Below are 19,656 nucleotides of genomic sequence, written 5' to 3'. Positions count from 1 at the left end.
TCCAATGACTACCTCCGCCATGGATTCCCTCACTACCACCCTTTAACAGTGCCCCTCGAGTCTCCATAACCACTCTCTCTCAGGTGCATTTATTTCGTTTATAGCGCCACTCATATCAGTATAGGGTGTCAGAGCACTTTACATCACACACACTTTACATCACACACACTACACAGAGACACTCAATCATAGGTGTATTAATCAGTGTATAGGAAATGTTAGGTACGACAGGGGACTATAAGGTGTAGGAGTCATATGTCATCGATACCGGTAGAGAGTACAGTTTAATAGTGCTTGGTCTGGAGAAGCACAAACTCAGACTTTAAAACGTAACACTATGGTTGGGGATTCTCTTAAATAATCAGAATTGACTTCTATCCAAATTAACCCTTTTTCAAACATTAGGATAATGAAAGTCTGGGGAAATTAATCATAACGCTCTATCTATACCTTGTAGTTTGCATGCTGCTCTTTGATGACAGCAAACAGCTCACTTTTCTATGTTAGGATTTTAGCTGCAAGTAACAAAAGGATCTCTCAGACAAAAGCAGTAACCCACTGACCTATTTGCATGATGTGCACTTTGTGATTTGCATGGTACATTCTTTGCAGCAGGCATATTAACCAACTGCGCTACCTTAGATGAATCAAAACTTCCACAAGACAAACCTCTGATATCCTTATCTAGGAGCAATATTAATCACCAGAGTTATCTTGGCATTTTTATTGTTGCCGGAAAATTGCTGGAGGCCAGGAATGCAACAGCAGGTGCTTTTTAAACTATAATATACATGCAAACAGGACAACCCCAATCGAAGTCAGCACCCAGTGCAGTCGCACCTGTCACATCGCCTGAGAGTCGGCCCTTGATGAGGGGATGACTTGACTGCCGGATCTGTCTTCCTGTATGTGTAGGATGTGGGCAGCTAGGAAACCAGACGTACTGAACTGTTTGGAAGGTTTGTGAAAGGAGATGCAATTGTTGAGGTATGCTGGACCAGTGTTAAGTAGTGCCTTGAAAGTGTGGGTTAGGAGTTGGAATTGTGCTAGTTTGCTGATGGGGAGCCAGTGGAGCTACTTCAGGTGGGTGTAATGTTCATGCAGCATGCAAGGTTAAAAGTAATTCTGGCTGCCGAGATCAAAATAGCCTGTAGCCTTCAGGTGAGTTTTTAATGGATGGCACTAAAGAGGGTGTTTCCATTGTCCAGCTGGCTTGTGAGAAGGTTGTGCATGGTGGATTTCCGGGTACTGATTGGAAGCCATTTGAAAATCTAACTCTGCATCTTCAGGGTATGGAAGCATGAGGTGGGGACAGCATTGACCTGCATGGTCATGTTAAGTTTGCCGTTGATAATGATGATTCTGAGGGTGAGTGTCAGCCTTAGCTCTGTTGGCTACGAGGTGGAGTCCCATGGTGCTGTGACCTGTCTGAGGATCACAGTTTATATCTTGTTGATGTCAGCTTTCATTCAATGGGCAATTTTCGCAATGAAGGCATTAAACTTGATCCAGGTGCCTGGTGTCTTGACTGTGAGGGAGAGAATGAGGAGCTTGCCATTGGCGTAGGAGAGGACTTTAATGTTAGAGCAGGTGATGCTGGATAGAGGAATCATGTATCCATTGAAGTTGATCGGTACCAGAAAGTTTCCTTGCACAACTTAGCAGGTGAAACTGCGGGCATCTGAGGGATACAGGGCCACGCTGACTGACCAAGTCCTTCCAGTAGGAAGGGTCAGACTGATCGGAGTGTGTGTCCTCTGATTCCTATGATGTGTAGGCGTTGGATGATGATGGGGTGGGAGACTGCGTCCAATGCTGCAGAGAAGTCCAGAAGTCCATCATGTCTCCTACGTTCAGAGTCATGCATATGTCATCTATGGCAGTGATGAAGGCAGTTTCCATGATTTGGTTGGGTCTGAAACCAGACTTAGTGGGTTTGAGGAGTTAGTGGTCCTTGAGGTATTCGGCGAGTGTCTGTTGATGATTTTCTCTAACCTTGGCCAGAAATGTTGGCAGGGAGATTGATCTGCAGTTGGCAAGCATTGAAAGGTCTGCAAAGGGTTTCTTCAGCAATCTGAGGACAGCTGCATGTTTTCAAGCATCCGGGAAGCTCACAGAAGAGTTCGAGGCATTCAGAATCGGTGTGAACATAGCAAGACAATTAAGGCGGAGACCTTCCTGTCATCTGTGCAGTTGTCAAAGCCACAAAGAACTGCAGCTCAGAGACACTGAAATTAGTAATATGGCTAGTCTTAAAAACCCCATTTGTCACAGTGAATGATGATCTAATTTGGCTTGGGTCATGGTTGTTGGTGGAAAAACCTAATTACAAAGCATTCTGAAAAATTATAATTGCATTATACAAGGAAACTATTATGACTACATTATGCCCCACGAATCATATTAGAAGCCGTAGGATGCAATCGGTACCATGGTCTCCTGTAGCACTGAATATGACCAGATCCTTCTCTCCTTCCACACTTTGTGTGGAGGGTGACATGGATGTTGTCAGATACAGTGCTACAGGGATCCTATAGTCACATGCTGAAGACACACTATCCCACCAGCATAACAAGTATGGATCCTTAGTTTGATCAAAGCGATAAATGACTAGAGCTCATGTGTTGCCTTCTTCCCAAATAAAATACACAAATGCATTTCTTGCTAGCTTTCAACACAACTTAACTCATTATTCAGCTAGTGGCATTGGTGGCCTACTGAGGTGTAAGTGTGAGTTACCAGAACATGCACTCATAGTAACAATGAGAATCCTCCTCCCTAGTGCAAGTCTAGCTCTCAGCGCCACAGGCCTAGTGGAACAGCAATTAGAGGCTCTATCTGATTTACTATAAGTGGAAGCATGTGCTCATCACCTGTATTTTACAAGTTGGGACGTGATGGCTGGCACCAAGTGGTAGCATGGGGATAGCCAGAGATTTCTCAAGATTGTACCCTCCCTCTCTCCCCTTCCTGTTTGACACCTCCTGTCAATGTATCACCATCCTCACTGTTTCATCTATCACATCCCACCCAGCAACCTTCGCTGTTAACAAAAGGGTCTCAGTCAGAAGTTGCCCTGAATCCATTTTAGGATCAGTAATTACCAGGCAACACACTGAGGCCACCCCATCCTAGGGCTCAACTGGGTGCAGTCTGACTCATTCAGACTTTCATGAAAAAGTGCAGCCAAGGGTGGAAAATGCACCCTTTCATTCAAAACTGTATGCAAATGAGTGCCATTGAATCTCCTTTTAGTGCTCTAAAAAATGATAAACGAGACACCCGAAATCTCATGAATCTAAACAAGCCTATTCATTCATTTTTATTCCACTGTCCCATTGCATGTACTGAAATCATTTTTATTAGGCAAGCCGTGTAAGATAAATAGGAAGCAAGACGTTAACATTAAGCTAACTCTTACAATTTCTTGATTGTGTGTTAGAAATCAGGGAATAATAATTTATTAAAAGGCTCGTAAATGGAAATGTTGTACCTTTGTAAATTCTCTTCAGGGGAGGGTGTATAATTAAAATATTACAGTTCGAACTATGAATGTAACATTTGTGACTCACTGTAGTTTTAAAGGGTATTTCAAAATCGACTTACAAATGTGGTTGGTGGCAAGATTAGACTTACTTTTGAGGGCTTTATATTTAAGTAGACTTTGTTTTAGCGAAAAATGAATCTTTCTTAAAATAATAAATAAACAAGCTATAAGCTGTCAACTTCTGCAATTTCACTATTATTAGAAAGCACACTATTGATTAATAGTTTAGCATTCTCAGAAGGATGGATTTCAGAATATAATGAAGTTATGTTCACTTCTCAGAATGAATTGATTGTTGAGTGAAATTTATTTGACACAATATTCTGTAAGCTTGTCCATTTCACCGGCCACAATGAGAACAGGGACATATTTCTTTCTCCCTGTCCTAATCACTGACTTTTTCTAACTAGAAAGGTTTAAAGTGACTTGCAAAGGATTGGACGCCTAGACAAAGCAGATTGCCTTTTCTAACCTGTGTTTCCCACTTAGCCTCGAATCCCCCTCTGAGACAGACACTCAGGCCTTATCAGAGTCTCATTAGCATTAACCTTGCCTCCCACATGGGAGTAGGGCCCTGCTGTGGCAAAGAGACAAACCACAGGCCAGAGTCATGACAGCATTACTAATGGGGAACATTCTGTGGGGTCTGATTACGTTGGGAATCATCATCTTTTACTTTCTGTATGATTGACTGGTTTATCTCTCCGTTGGTGCTATAATCATGTTTTTACCATGGGCTACTGCACTTTTTGCTCTTCGTTAATAAATCATATTTGTGCAATTTATACTCCAGTTGTACTGGACTCACGTTAATTCTAGGTCTTTTGCTATGCGTTGACTGATCGTTAGATGGCACTGATTTCTGCATAAAGGGCTGTGGCTCATTTAACTAGGTGCTGCGCCCGACCCTTCAATCAGCAATGCTATGCCCAAAGGATACATATGTGAATCAAGACCACAGTTTAGTCTGCCATATCCAGTATGTCACAGCACTCCCAGATCATTATGGACACATCAGCCTCCCTTGTTCCCATGGTAACTTCTCAGGCTTGTGGTTATCCCATGGGATGACTTTTTATGTATACCACGGGAACAGCAACATATTCCTAATTTTTAAAATATCTTGAAGACTGAGGGCCATATTATCAAGAATGGCGATAACATTATCGCCGCTTTAGCGGCAGGAAACTGCAGCTAAAGCAGCGATAAGGGGCTTGATAATATGCCCCATAGAATTCCAATAGAAGCCCAGGTTCTGGTGTGAAGGACATCCAACCTGGGCTTCTTTTGGAAATCTATAGGGCATATTATCAAGTCCCTTATTGCCGCTTTAGCAGCCCTTTCCTGCTGCTAGAGCGGCGATAATGCTATCGCCTGTTCTTGATAATATGGCCCTGAGTATTTTAACATCAACAAATTATTTTCAACTGACCCACAATCGATACATTTTCATATTATTCATTCATTTATGTATTTGCTTATTTGTTTGTAGGAGGTTTATAAAGCACTAGATATACCCTCGTACCACCTTTTTGCAATGTATTATCTCTATGAAACGAATCAAGTTGAGGGTCTCTGGTGAATAGTATAGTCTCCTAAAGTCAGCCACCCATCTCTACTTACCATAAACTGTGGCCTTTGTTATGCAGAAAAAGTGTATACACCAAACATGTTGAAACTTACTAGTGACAGCTTATAAGAACAAATGTGGATGACAAATAATTGTATCCCTTCCATTCTGTTTTATTCTTACTACTTATCCTTAATATTCTTAATTCTTATTTGCCCCCATTAAAAAGTTAATTCATAAATGGCGAATTCAAGCTCATATTCCTATGGCAGCGCTCATGGGCCATGTAAAGACACGGCTCATGGAGAAAGTGAAGGCAAATTGATCTGCATTTTTTCCTTCACATTGTCCAACAAGTAAGAGGCCTAGTATTATGGCATTTCTTATACAGGGTCAAAGGAGTTGTGTAAACCCATCTGCCATATGGGAAAAATGTTGCCACTCATAGAAGACATTCCTTTCATTGGATGTGATATCTCCAAAGTATACCCTACTATAAAATATCTTGGACCACACTTTTGAAGACTTTACAGTGTAGTGTCACAAAACGTGACTCAAACTGGTGCATTGTCTTCGACTAAGATTTACTTTCTAGCACTAGTCTTAATTTGCTCTGGAGAGTAGCCCTAAATTGCCAAAGAATAGCACTATGCGCTAGTTTGTGCTTCTTTGCTTCAATGGCTTACACTATGGGAGCTAAATGGGCGTTCTCATTTACCCATTGTTTTTGACGCAATTACCCATTGTTTTTGATGCAAAGCAATATTTACAAAATAAAAGTAGATAGGGCTTTGCACCAAAAATGTATGCCTCTTCGTGTCAGGCAAAAAACATTTGAGAAAGATTTTCTTCTCAGAATGTGCTTCTAAATGTAATTTACATGTGTGCTGTAATGTACAGCACACACACCATTCTAGAAAAATTTAAAACTACGTTTTATCATAGTAATATTTTTTTTAATGAAAGGGTAACCTTCCAAAACCCAACTTATGCTAGGCATCATGCCCACACCCTCTAACTATGCGGCAAGGGTGTGTGCATGGCACAAGGCAGCCAGAAGTGTACCAGTGCAGGAGCAAAGGACAATAGCACCATATCTTATTAGATATTTTGGTGTCCTGCTCTCTCCCTTACAAGCAACACAGCCCAGCATTGCATGAATTCTAAGTACATTTGCCCCAACATCTCTATACGCATTCCAATAATACTAAAACTACCTTAAATTATGTTTTCTACACCTAAATTGACATATCCAGCATTTTAAAAGTCAGAAACGAGGAGTGCATTTAAACCCATGAGCATCTTCAACAAACAACACTATAAAGTGGCTGTATATCACAATTCAGCACTTTTGAAAACAAAATATTAATAAATACTTCATAAATAAACATCAACCTATGTAAGCAACGTCTGTGTTACCACCAGAAATCTACCTGAGGAATCTTGTTTGGTCAGGCGTTTGTTGATGCCTAGATACAGAGAGTTTGGGACACTTGCTTCTTACAGCTGATTCAGCACCATAAGATTGTTACTGTTTTTGTGAATGACAGCATAGCTGTATATATTGGCACGGTGCATGTATGTGGGGTTAAGAAAAGTACATCTATACTTACCTATGTACACTTTCCTGGGTGATTAGTTGGTAGTTAAAATTCTGGCTACAATACTTTTCTAAACAATATTTAATACAACGAGATTTTCTGGTATCTGTACGTCAAAGATCACGGATATAAATATGCCATGCAAGATGGCTTATGTTGTGCTAAAATAAACACCATACACCTCACACATCATGGAATCTCTTTTACTTCAGGAAGCCCAATGGTGTTTCTTGCACATTTAAAGAAAACTCAAATAATCATCGGAAGAGACAATGAAGTCTACTTGCATAATAACGTGCTTCAGGTTATTCATTCACCTGGGCCCCATGAATATTTATTTTTAACAGGCACTTGTCAAACTAAAGGGCCCTTGAGTTTGGTCAAGAATAGGTGGTAGAGTTCTGTGCGCATAGCATTTTGCTGACATGCATCCGACAGCCTTTGTCAATTGGTTTCTCAATATTTACATATAAGATAGATATTATTTTGGCAAGTTTATTCCAGCGCACTCTAGCATAATGTTGTCATTCTAATGCAGTGGTTGACGAGAAGGTACACAAGTTGCAGAACTGTGGAATGCTCTGGAGTTTAATGTATTGTCGCAAAATAAAGCAACAGATTAAAACTCAACCATCTACCCTTCCATTAGAATTGTTTTCATAGCCTAGGCCAGAATGTGTCTCTGATTTACAACGTCAATAAGAAGCTTTGTTGGCATGTACGACTTAACAAGTCCAATAATTAAATAGACAAGTGTTTACAATATGCGAAAACATCACTAATACTTATTCAACCAGACAAAACGGATTCTTCTGTGTCCAGATAGACTTCGACAAAATGTGCAAATCTGCTTTAAGTAATATCTCCAGTTACAAAAACAGAAGCTTCTGTATGGATGTGTTGCATTTTATAAAGCTGAAATATTTGCATAAATAGATTTTAGTTCACTGATTGATGGAAACCTAATCCATCCATTGGTATTCTCTGCCCATTTTTCTAAGAAGGCATGCCAATATCCATTAATTCGTAAAATGATTAAAACTTTACTCCTGTCAAAAAGCTTCCCCTAAACCCAGTCAGACGCTAAAATTGTATGGAATTTAAGGCAATTTAAGTGTGGCTGTAAAAAGTCCACAGTCGACCAAACTATGCTCAAATAGGTGAGTAGTGATACATTTAAGATATTACAGGGCATATTATCAAGAGCAGAATTGCCGCTTTTCCGGCGCTATGCGCTGGAAAAGCGGCGATTTTTAAAACTCACAATTAACAAGAACTCGCAATCACGCTTTAGCGCGAGTTTCTGTGAGTTACGTGCCATTTCAACCTTACTTTGCATGTCAGCGATACACATCGTTAAACTTAATCCGCATGGATTCCGTCAGAAACTCAACATCGGCCTATTATCGAGGTGGGTCAGGCGATCACTAAAGTCGCACTAACTGCGCTTTGCGCTGGATTTTAACCCCTGAAGAAAACCTGACTTAGCCATCCTACCAATGGAAGGTGGATTGTCAGGCTGAGTCCACCAGGGCGTATCAACAAGGATTTCGCCATTGGTGAGTTTAAATCTCTGGATTTCCAGCGATATTCAAGCATTTTGCAGCTATCGCTGGATTTTAAATCACCAATGGGCAAAGCGTTGTTGATACAGCGCTTTCATGGCGATTAAATCCATCGATAGCCGGCGATAGCAATAAACGCGCTATGTGTTGATGATATGCCCCTAAGAGATTTACGAACCCTTTGCACAGGTTTGCATCACAAAAGTTGTGGGATTTACTTTCCAATGCAGTTGCCCTACATAATACAAAGTAGCGCTCTGCACTACTACTCTGTGCTACTTTACATCAGGGAAGTGTACCAGGGGTGATACATGAGCATTCCCATGCAACCACTCATGGGATTTGACACCAACCATATCCACTAACATTGGTAGGCAGGGATTAGCACTTACAAATGCCACCTCTTCAAGGTAAAGACGCCACATTTTTCCAACTTTGCATGTATGCTGCAGAATATAGCACACATACGAAGTGAGAACAGTATTGAAGCATAATTTTTGTATAGCAAAAAAAAATCTAAAAAAATAAGTAAATATATATATATATATATATATATATTTATATATATATATTTTTTTTTAACTGAGCTGTGCTAAGAGACCTTGTGAAAATGGGCAAAGGAGTAATTTGAGAATGCTCATGAGGCCACGAAAAAGTGGTATGCAACAATGTGAAGAAAGTAAGGGAAAATCTGCAAGGTGCTTGCTACAAGTTGCAATCACTTCAAAATGAATGAGATGGGCCTCCCCTCACCCCCCAAATGTTCTATCATTTATTTGATTTAGGAAACATTAACTTTAAAATGTTTGACTTTTTAATACAGAATTTTGTAATTGTGCCTATTTAAGGAAAATATTAGGCCCCAGTAATATTATCAATAGGCACGTATAATCTTTCATAATTTATGTAATTTTACATTACAAACCTCCTGAAATTATGCTTTTGTGCCACATCATCTAATTTCAAGTTTGTTGGGTAAAAATCCTATCCAGGGAGCACAGGAACAATGTGGGCTGCTGTTGTTTGCTGCACTTGTGATTTTTTTGCTCTTATTTTGCATAAAATGTGTCCTCATGTCCAAAATGGATGTGAGGACACATTTTGTGCTAAAATATAGGATTACATTCCAGATTTGCATTCTGTTTAATTTCACTTAATTTTGCATATTTTTTCCAAAGTTTCATGCAGCTTTGCAAAACGAAATTATGCAAGTTTTCAGCACCCTTAGAAAATATTGAGCGCCACCATTGCATAAATTAGGACGTCTATAAAGCGTAACCGTAGGTTTATAATTAAGTAAACATTTTTCTGTATGGCAAGTTTGTTAGAGAACACATAATACAGGAGATAACTATGCCATCAAGTCATGCATTTTCAAAAATCTGAAAATTCAAGTCGAATAGCGCAAACATTTTCAAGCATACTTGAATGATAGTGGCAGGGTTCGAGTTGGGGTACCACGTGGGTGTACGGCGTCCCCCCACTTATTTCACCAGGAGCTCGATTACTGGAGCAAATGGAGCCACACATTCACTCTTTGGCCTCTCTGGGGCGAGATCGGAGCTCATTCAGAACGCTGCTCACGCGCTGGCTTCTCTGATGCAATCACATCTAAGGGGTGAGCGAGGGGAGGCAATGAGTGTGATGGTGCAAGCCACCTTTTGTGACGTCACTCCCTGTTGTGCCGTCAGCGTCCCTCCTCTTCTTTTTTTTTTAGAACTTGTGCCCTGGATAGTGCTTAGAGGTACAGAGGCGAGAGTGGCTGATTGGGGGCAAATATGTAAGTGAGAAAGGGGGGTACAAAGGAGGTTGATTTTGCCCTCCTTTTTGTATTTTCTGGTTCAGAACTATTGCGCACGTTCCATCTTCTCCACCCTACAAACCCCCTCTTGGAAACCTGCAATGGAGGCATCGAGGTAAAAGTTGACAGAAACGAGGCTATGCGTGGCTGAACCGCTACCCAGCTTTAGGGAGGGAATATTAAGCGGAGAAGTGTATGCCTGAGGGGTCTCTGTCACCAAGGAGCGGCCGATAAGGTGCAGAGTACCTCCCAAAGCTATAGAAAGCGCCGAGGGCTGTCCCGGGAGCTTCACCCAGCCAGCTGTCTCCGACGGGGATGTCTCGCATCCCGCATTATATTTAGCCTGGAATGTGTTCCCAGCAGAGAAGGGGGGTGTGGAGGGAACGGCAACCTGCATAAATATGCATCGCCGGATGCTTTCCTTCCACATTTTACAGCTTGCGCAGTAATTTATATTATGGAGAAACAGTGCTCAGCGGAGCTGAAGGGCATTCTTTGTAATAATGAGTAGATGCTGCCAAACGAGCTGCGATCAGATGCTGGGCAAACGCTTTCTTATTTATTTTCCCCCCTCAAGGAAACGTTGGCGCGCGGCTTCCGCGGGCTGCAAGGCAACATTGTAAAAAGCTGATATTTTATAACTGGCCTCGTAAGCCCGTCTAAAAAAACATGAATTCCTCCCCAGTGCTTCAAGGAGCCACCAAACGGCTTTCTTTCAGCACCGGGGCTGGTGGGGGGAGCCGGAGGAATTGTGCTAATGTGACAGGCAATGTGCAAGTCGTTACTGCGTCATCAGGTAAACATTTTTAATGTGATGGCGGTAAAAGAGTTTTAACAAGAATGAATGTTGCATACTCAGGCAATCATTCTGAATGGTGCAATATTTTGGTGTGATAATTCTGCCTGGGGGAAATGTCGACAGGGTTTGCTCTAAGAATATGAAGGCGCAAATATTGACCTGCGTTCATACCCTGGCCCAAAAAAATGACAAACAGATTTTTTGTGAAAATATGATCAATATAGGTGTGATGTACTTCATTCCGCATGCATGTACCTTGACGGTACATATCCCTTTCAGGGATATGTATGTGGAGTTAAAATCAGCAAACCTATAATTATGTACACATGCTTACTATCACGAAAATCTGGCAAATGATAATTTGTCAATGATATTTTCGTATGTTTTTTGTAACTTTTTTACCTTGGTATTCTGACATAGGATCTCCCATGCTGCACACTGCAGTACTTGCCTACTTGTACCACGCCCCCCCCCCATTACGAGTTCCGCATGTCAGAATTACAGATAAACTGTGGTATCAGAGATTGCTCATCTGATTACAGAGACATTTTCCACTCTTTAAACTTAAAAAAAAAGTACATTGCTAGGTCTTTCCTGATGAATTGTGCATGCACAGAAATTATAATTTCCCACAAATGCGTAATCCGAAATCCAGCGGGAAAAAAATCTGTGCTAGTTATTAGATTTAAAGGGAGTCTTAGAAAGAAGTACTGGGAACATTCTCACCATAATAAGTGACGTGCTGATCCTTAGCAACTCTTTCTGTCCTTAATCTGTCACTCTTTGCACTTTGATATTCTCACTCCATCTCTAAGCATTGAGGGACTTAATATGGACAGGGCGGCATAGATACTGAATGCAGTTTTTGCAAAACACCACCTGGGATAGATTTACTACATTGCAGATGGAGCAAAGCATTTTTAGACATTAAACCATCCCCACTAGGTTTTTGCACACAATAAATCACTACCAAGCAACCATTTGTCACCTGGTGTGAGGCATCTAAGGCCCTTGATACTCAGACACACAATTTCTTCTGGGTCCACCCTGCCACATTTATCATTAACATGACTTTGAGAATAATACACTCTATACATTTTTCAAGCCTCAGGGCTACCAACATTCGTAGATTAATGGTGTAATTTAAATCTGATCTGTAAAAGATGGAAAAATACCCAGTCAGATATTGTATTTGATTCTGTGGTTGTATCCTGGAAAATGAAGCGCTGTCCCTGACTGCACTGGGCACACCCTCATTTTGGTGCCCCATGTGCTAACAAGAGCTGTGCACTATAGAGTTTATAGAATGTGGACTCTCCAGCGCAGGTGTGGAATAGTGCCTCTACTGGTGACAGTGAGCATTAAACGATGGGTTGTCAAGTTTTGAATGCAGAAGGTGAGGAACTACACTAAACCCTCTAGCGGTTGCAGTGTGTGACAGCAACAGCCCCTGGAGAGGTCTCTGGGACTCTGCACCACTCTACCAAGTCACTTCATAAATGGGGCACAATAGATTTGCCGTCCAACAGCCAATTATCTCCTGCACCCCATATGTAGTATGACAATGGCTGCAATATCATAGTACCTCGTTGGCGCAAGCGTCTGTTGCACCTCGTGGCTTTTTCTGTAATTCAGCCCAGTTGCTTTTTATTTTTTGCATCCAATTTATAGATGAGGGCTTCAAATTGGGACTACAGTTATATTTGTACTGTTGCATGCTTTGCTACAAGTACTGCACTGTTTTGCATATACAATTATCAATAGGCTGATCCTTAACATTCCAAAGCACCAATCAGCCAGGGAGGCGATCCGTGCTTTGCATTGGCTCCCCATTAGGAAGCGCCTCTCCTTCAAGGTCCTTAGTACGGTTCACAAGGCCTTGCACAGTAAAGACTCGCCGCAGCTGAAAACTATGTTCCATTGTTACACCCCCACGAGGACCCTGAGATCCTCCTCCCAGAAAAAATGGATCTCTCCAAAATTCTGCAGGGTCAGATGGAGCGGGCGCTCCTTTTCTGTCGCGACCGCCAAACTCTGGAACACTCTGCCCCCCTCTATTTCCAATGTGGAATCTTTTCCAGACGCGGCCGGCAGTGGGAGTACCTGCAGAGCGGTGACGTGGGGAGGGGGAGTGGCAGGGTGGGGGTTAGTAATGTATGGATTACGGAGCTTCCCAGGTAAGTAAACATTTAAATAAATAAAACGAATTTAGTTGAGTGCACAGCATCCCCAAATGCGATGCAGTGCGCGCAACAAAATTAGTTTTATTTATTTAAATGTTTACTTACCTGTAAAACTCCGTAATCCATACATTACTACACCCCACCCTGCCCCTCCCCGTACCCCACGTCACCGCCCTGCAGGTACTCCCACTGCTGGCCGTGGCTGATCTTTTCCGGTGTTTAGAAAGCTGCTGAAAACTTGACTTATTTCAACATAGTTAGCTGATTTGGGCCTTTCTTCTCCTGTTTGTCTGCCCTGCGCCTTGACACCCCCGTGTATTAGTACGCTTTATACATCTTATCCTACCCTTTATCCTATTCTAGTTGGGTCTGGCATTAAGTGCCAGAGCAAACACAGGAGTGAGTGATGATTGGATCATATCTATCTTAGCTTTATTTGTACTGAATTCAAATTGTAACCACCGAGTCCACCACAAGCATTCTAGTAAGAAAGCATATTTCATAACCACTGCTTTACTCATTCACTCAAATCATGCTACTCCAATATAATCCACTCTTGGATATAAACTGAAATTTCACTTTTTAGGTTGCCCTCTTCCGCAACTTTCTCATTCATAGATGGGGCATATGTGGTTGACCTAACAGAAATTATAGGATGGACTGCTAAATCAGGCTCAGGATTTATGTCGTGACAAAAAGAGTATGCTGCACTTGCCACTCAACCACTGGTTATGCCAAAGTGGCTATACACAATCTCTCCATCTGGCTATATTACCACCTGGTCCAGTCTTTCTCCCCCAAAGATACCATTAATGTGGCTCTGAGCGTTGATTATTTAAACCCTTCCCATGAGATTATTCCCAGGGATAATCTTCTCAATAACCATAAATATCAAATACAATGTCCATTCTCCCTATTTTTCTGCCTATACAGTAACATTTTGTTTCATCATCATGCTTTCTATATAAAATATTTTCATTCCTAGTTTCTTCTTCCAGGGTTAGTATCACCTTTATTCAACGTCACACTCACTCCACCCACACCATACTCAGTCACTTCTTGATGAATGATCTACTAATTTCTACACTAAGGCTACACTTACCATGACTCAATCCCGTTAAATATCCATCCCATCCCAATGGCTTACTTCGAAGTTGGGTTAATTTTCAGACTTGATTTAATGCACCCATATTTCCTTCTTAACAATTTCTTCACGAAGGGCAACTTGTGGTCTGAATGTAAAGCATGTAGGTTGAACCAGTTCCTGTACAGTCATATCTCTAGGATATCTATTGCTTTGAGCAGCAACACACCTCAACCTGTCCCTCTCAGCTGGGTAACTACTATAAGGTCTGTAAACTTTACTTACTCATTCCTTTATCACTCAGCACCCACCAGAGAGACTACTGCTCTCTGTCCAAACCTTGTATACATAGTCCACTCTCATCGAGTACACAGAGATAAGCAATTCGTGGCTCTCAACAGTAGAACCAGTCTTTGCTCACTTACTCCTTCCTGCTAAGGAATGTCTATACAGATATTAATTATTCATACTTTGTGCATTTCCACTCCATCCACTGAGATAACTGTGCCTTGCTTTAAGAACTGCATGCCAGACCTTCGTCATCACCCAGCTTGTCTGACACAGTGATTTGTGATCTCTACCTAAATATTGTACAGTCAGTTCATTTCCATTGGTCTATGAATACAATTGATCCCTAAACCAAGGCGGTGCACACAAAGGGTGTCATTTAGGCTTTGGAGAAAAAGAATACCTTCATAAATTGACGATGCTCCCCCTGCCAATCTTGCAGGTTCTCCTGCCTATTTAGAGGTGGGAGAAGCTGTGGGGTTTTGCCTTTGATCTTCAGCCATCTGTCTCAGTGGCAGCACTTGACACAAAAGTCCATTCCCAACAAGGCTGTTGGGTTACAATAGCAGTACCTTCACCCTAATGAATAGGCACCAGAACTGCCTGCTCCCATCGATATCTTCACAAACAGAAACATTTTCAAACAGCACCAGTCCCTGTAATGGACGTAGGCTGCTTAAAAATGTCTCATATTTGGAAATACACATACAAGGACCAGAGCTTGCTTGCCTCTGCAGGTCACAATCCTTGAATGTAGAGCCAATCAAATGGGGTCATAAATTACAACTTGCAAAATAATTATTCATTAGGCATGCTATTTTGTTATCCAGGTTTCATCGCAAAACGGATCCCTGTTTGCAAACCAGTTGGGACCAGATGTAAGTTCAATGCAATCAGTAAAAGTGGTTGCAATTTACACACCAACTATTCCTGAATGCACTGGTATTTTACGAACCTACCTATGTAGTGATAGGTCAGTTTCCAAAATACTCAATCACAAGTAAATCGCAGTTCAACCTACCTCATTATTTTTAATGTGGTAGGTCGCAAAGTGCGACCCAATTCGATATCACCGGGATGGTGGTCTGCTGGGGTCAGTAGATCACCATGTCTGGGATTGCTTTTAAATAAAGCAATCCTTTTTTTAATGCAGCTCGTTTTCCATAAAAGAAACCAGGATATTTTTTTAAAAAAAAGAAAAGTTTCTCAATCTTTTTTTAGTAGTCAGTGGTCTCAAGGACTATTGACTACTCCTAGAAAAATGTTTTTCAACATTCACAAAAGGGAAGGGGGGTCCTGAGGAACCCCTTGCCTTTTTCAAATGGGTTACCACATCCTTTGAGGTGACTGGAAAATATTAATGGTTTGCAACCGAATTTTGGTTGCAAAGCATTAATACATACCATAAAGAATAGGTATTTGGCATGGACACACTGTGAGTGATTCAGTGTCCAGTTATAGAATCACTAAATGGATTAAGTACATTTTGAAATCACATTTATTTGTCCCAAACCATTGATTTACCGAAGCACAGGGTTTACAACTAGTAAATGCATTTGCACAACTGACCGTATGTGTACAATTGGCACAGCTGTTTGGAAAACACAGATTTGTATATTGGGTCAACTGACCGTATGTGTACAATTGGCACAGCTGTTTGGAAAACACAGATTAGTATATTGGGTCCCTGATTACTAATGATCAGTGTTCTTGCTACAGCCCACTCTGCTTCTCACTCACAACAACATTATTGCAGTCATTGTTCATGGCGTTGAACATTTATTACGCTTTCATTCAGTGATCCAATCGTAGGTGAAATGTTAATTCTACGTACTGTTCCTTCTGTGCCCTATCCTTTGCATGCTAACACTAGTGTCCTTTAGCCTTCTGATGGTTTCTCTTACAGAATTGATCAAACATTGAGTTTACTAGTAAACAGTCAGGGGCATATTTACAAGATAATGACACAGTGAGGCGCTGCAAGCCATCTTGCTTGACCGAGCAGCATCATTAAGAAAGTGCTGGGATGCGTCATATTTACAACAGTACGGTACATCCCTGGGCTTTCCTCTGTGGTGGTGGTGCACAATAGGCTGCCTAGCGCCAATGCAGGTACCCTTGAACTATGGTGCAAGTGTGCCTAGGCTACAGGGATGATCCTTTTTGTGCAGGAAGAGATACCTTCCTGCACAAAAACAATAATTGATGGCGTTTTCCTCCTTCTACATGTGTTGCAGAATGTAACACACATAGGAAGAGGAAAGAACAAGGAAAATTAAAGGTACTCTCCAAATTGTGCCACTTCCACGCCCCCATTTCCAGGGAGGCATTAGATTCTGACACATTCCTAGGATTACGAAAAGTTGTAAATCTGGGAATTCGTCAGAATCCATAGGTGTTGCATGGGAACACCCACATCAGCACCCATTGAACGTCTCTTTCACACCGAGTATTGAGTGAAAGGTGGCCATATTTACAAGGCCAGGAAAAGCCACACAGGGTGACTTTGCGTGGCCTTTTAAATATGAGCCAGCACACTGCACCACCAGAGCATCAAAGAAAGGGATGCTGTGGTGGCACAAGGGGCTTGCAAATACTCCCTTGCGTCTTTATTTTTGCCTGTTTTCCACACTTGCTAATTCAACTAATGTTTAGCTTGTTCCTAAATAAAACAGTAGAATTAGTCATTCATTCATTCATTATCCATTGCAGGCTTTGCTTCCTTCTATTATTTCTTTAGTATTTATTTTTTATGTTTTGTGCCGTTTGTTTTTGCTCACTTCTTGACTCACACTCGGGCAGCCTTAAGTTGAGGCTGCTATGCTTTTAAAATAAAATAGAGACATTTGTTTACTTGGTGTCTCCCCCCTGCTGGGGTAACAACAGTATTACTTCTTAAGGTTTCCCTGATCAGTGTCTCCCTCCCACTGGGTAATTGCAGCATTAACAAGGAGCCTATCTTCATTAGTTCATTATATTGGTTTTATGAAACCAGTAAGCTATACAGTGACTTAGAGAAAGTGGGTGCAAACATATGGGAAGGGAGAGGGAAAGGGAAGTACATTAATGGAATTAAGGTGAACAACGTACCTTAAACACAGGTAATGCTTGGACTCTACACAGTACAACAGCAGATTACATATCCCAGTGTGTAAGGACATTTCGAACCAGACAAAACCTTTGTGTCCATTTGATGGCTGGTCCATCTATCCTTCACCTGAAATATATACATGCATTTTGGTCAGATTTTTCCACATAGGAAAAGATGTTTGTTGACATCACATTCCTCTCTATATATGGCTCTGCATCTTGCCCAATGGTGACTACTCCTCCGTTCAGTTCTTCTTCCACTGGTTTTCAGATTCTTTCATTACTATTGAATGTTACTCTTCTCTGTGGTCAATGACTCAACTTCCTTCTGATCCGTGAAAGCACTACTTTGCTACTGTCCAAATGATTGAGCACATTCACACATACACTTTGGAGTTAATTTACACTCGAATTTTGTAAAAACTCAAAAAGTAGTAAACTGACACAAGACTGTAAAATACTAAAAAATATATATTATATTTGTTAACCAAGTCCTTAGTCATAATTTAGTTTTATTACATTGCCTATTGTGACTTTTATTAATTGGTTGCTTTCAAACTCTCCCTTTTTGTACCAGATATAAAGGCTAATGTCAGTGAAATCCACAAAATTATCAAGTTTTGCATATTTGTGAACTTTTTGAAATATTTTGACATTTCACGTTGTACAAGTTTAAGTAATATTTGCCTGTGTGAGGTCTTTTGCCCAGAAAACTCCTTGCCATTCTTCTTCCATTATTTCACATTATTTCTTTTTTTTATGAGAGGCATTTACGTGCATACAAAAAGTCATTGCAGATACTGGCAAGCCACATTTCACCTCAAATGGCTAGTTTCACATAATTTCATCAAATTTTAAAGGAATTAAATGAAATTTCAATGAGAAAAATTGCAATTTTTTACACCCAATATTCAACATTACAATATTTTGAGTAGGATAGGGCTGGATCAGCAGGGCATTAAATATCTGAATGCCTTCAATACCTTTATCTACTTTTAGCATTCAGAGGTTTCCCACTGAAAGTTTCCTCACAAATAAATGTGAATATTTATTTGTAATATTCCCTGAAGCATAAAACTGTCAGTAAAATAGCCAAAAGACTTACCACCTTGAAAATATGGGCTGTGTGCACTATTTTCTAACTTACAATCTACTCCAACATTGTCAAAAGGCAGACCACCATACTTTAGCCATATATAAGTCTTGGTCAAAAGTTGTGTATTACCTTCTACTAGTTCTCTACATTATTAGCAAGCAACATCAGAAAATAGCTAATTCGGCTTTATTTACGGAATTCCATGTTTAGTTACACTTGTTTCACTTGTTCAGCAGGTTGCAAAGACACATCCCTGTAAACTGGAATGTCCTGCACTATAAGTGACAGGTTTGTAGTGGGAATACACAGCTATTCCTCATATACTGACAGCTTGATCTTCTAAGCCACCACAACTCTTTCTTCGATTTCAGGGCCATCTACAATACATGCCGAACGATTTCTAACATCATCCCAAAGAACAGCGGGGAGAATATAGCGCTGCCTTACTTCCGATTGACAGTAGCATCTAATGTGTTGTAGAGAATTTCCAAAAACCCTCTAAAGCTCTCCTCAGAACCATATACCTGCAATACTGCAAAAGAAAGCCTAGAGGACATGGTCAAAGGTCTACCGCCTGCCTTTTTAAAAGCTGTCCCCTAAGACTGGAGAACTGTCTGAAGGACATTCCGTGAAAAGGCTAACTAAACCCTTGACATCTTTGTTAATCAATTAATAAAATGGTCTCCTCTGGCTTAACAGATAGTGTTCCTGAATAGCCACCGGATTGTTGTTTGATGATGAGGTACAGTTTGCACCATTTGGCTTTTGAAACTTGATTGTATTATCAATACAAAGTTTAGCGACTCTGTACCCCTCTTAGAAAGCTGAAATCAATGGAGGTAAAGACTGTGATTTCACTATGAAAACTCTGTGCCTTTGATTCTTCATGCCACTCCATCACCGGAAGAACAGCAGAATGAACTAAAATCCTTGCATACTCATTGACCGATTCACAAAGAAAGATATTTGAAAGTTAACCATTTATTCATGAAAAAAGATCCTCATATGAAAGACATGGGCTTTCGTTTCTCA

General features: G+C 40.9%; 1 protein-coding gene across 2 annotated transcripts in view; it reads left to right on the top strand.

The window, feature by feature from the left end:
* Nucleotides 1-19,656, top strand: part of LRRTM4 (leucine rich repeat transmembrane neuronal 4) — a 1,979,041-nt gene that overhangs the window by 24,133 nt on the left and 1,935,252 nt on the right. The window lies entirely within an intron of this gene.

Source organism: Lissotriton helveticus, chromosome 11 (genome assembly GCF_964261635.1).
Source record: "Lissotriton helveticus chromosome 11, aLisHel1.1, whole genome shotgun sequence".
Taxonomy (NCBI): Eukaryota; Metazoa; Chordata; class Amphibia; order Caudata; family Salamandridae; genus Lissotriton; species Lissotriton helveticus.
This window is presented reverse-complemented; position numbering and strand designations above follow the sequence as displayed.